The sequence below is a fragment of the Sciurus carolinensis genome, chromosome 12 (genome assembly GCF_902686445.1).
Source record: "Sciurus carolinensis chromosome 12, mSciCar1.2, whole genome shotgun sequence".
NCBI classification, from domain to species: Eukaryota; Metazoa; Chordata; class Mammalia; order Rodentia; family Sciuridae; genus Sciurus; species Sciurus carolinensis.
This window is the reverse complement of record NC_062224.1, coordinates 81934773-81936370: the sequence shown is the minus strand read 5'-3', so window position 1 is coordinate 81936370 and position 1598 is coordinate 81934773. Positions and strand designations below refer to the sequence as shown.

General features: G+C 40.4%; 1 pseudogene; it reads left to right on the top strand.

Annotated features, from left to right (window-relative positions):
- Window positions 1-457: 457 nt before the first annotated feature.
- LOC124961080 (small acidic protein-like) lies at window positions 458-983 on the top strand (annotated as a pseudogene).
- Window positions 984-1598: the final 615 nt, after the last annotated feature.

Here is a 1598-nt window from a genome sequence, read left to right as displayed (position 1 = left end):
AAAAGTTTACAGATAAAATGATTGGGCTATGAAAGCCTTAACCTAATCAGGGATTAACTGGGTGGTAGCTCTCGGGAGGTAGGGTGTGACTGGAAGAGGTGGGTTATTTGGGGTGGGCCTTTGGGGTATATATTTTGTCCCTGTTGAGTGAGAGTTCTGTCTCTGCTGATGGCCATATCCTGAGCTGCTTTGCTCTACCACACTCCTCCGCCATGATGTTCTGCCACACCTTGGTCCCAGAGCGATGGACCCAGCTGTCTACGGACTGAGACCTCTGAAATTGTCTCAAATAAATTTTCCTCCTCTAAAATTGTTCTCATCAGGTCTTTTGGTCACAGTGACAAAAAAGCTGACTAAGAGTGGTGCTGCTTGGGCCTGGCCGATTGCGGGCTGCTGGTGTTAGACTGAGGAGAACTGCGGGCGTGTTGGGCATTTCGCCTCGGGGATCTGAGCAAGTATGAGCGCTGCCAGGGAGTCTCACCTGCAGGGAGTCAAGCGTTCAGCCTTCCCAGACACCCACCTTGAATCTAGCAATTAGGAGGCAGCAGACTTGGGCAATAAAGAGAGAAAACAAAAATTCTTGAGGCTTACAGGTGCAGGCAAGAAAGAACATACGGGTTGTCTTGTCATAGGAGATCATAAATCAATATCTCACTTCCAAACAGGGGGAGAGGACAAGAAAATTAATGTCTCAATATCAACAAAGTGTGGACAGTAAATTATCAAGAAGATATCGACGACATTGGCTTCAGTGAGGTAGAAGATCATAATGGAGAAGGTGATGTGGGGATGATGGTGATGATGATGATTCACCTGATCCTGAAAGTCCAGATGACTCTGAAAGTGATTCAGGGTCAGAAAAAGAAGAATCTGCTGAAGAACTCCAAGCTACTGAGCACCCTGATGAAGTGGGAGATCCCAAACACAAAAAAGATGCAAAAAGTAATTATAAAATGATGTTTGTTAAATCCGGTGGTTCCTAACTCCCAAACACTTAGTCTTTGTATTAAAAGTAAACCTTATTACTATAATGCACAGTGGAGGACTGCTTATAGAGCACAGACCTTTGTATTATAATTTTTTAAAAGGCTCTTTTAAATAATTACAAAGTGTTTGCTTTCAAATGCCATTCGTTACACGTTTATGGGCATGACTATAACCATTTTGTAAAGAATAAGAGTTGTATAAAATTAATAAATATAGTACTCAACTTCCTTTCGTATTAGTATCATCAGCCCTTTAACCTCACCTTTTACCCCTTCAAATGCATTGTGGGGAAGACACTTTTGTTTGTGGTAGCTATCTCATCTTTGTTTTTGTTCCTTCATATTTTTCTCTTATAAAAATTTGATACTGTGATGTGTTCATGAAAAATATTCCTTAACTATACTTTGTTAAAAGTAGAATTATTCATCATGGATATTTCTGCTGCCAATCACAATCTAAATTATTGTTGGCAAAAGGTGAACTATTTAGTTCACTCTTACCAATTCAGTTCTGCTCTTTTGGATCAAAACAACATGAGAGCAAGTACATTAATCCATGAAGTCCCAAGTTTTCATTTCTATATAGGACAATGGGGAGGGACATAATGAGTT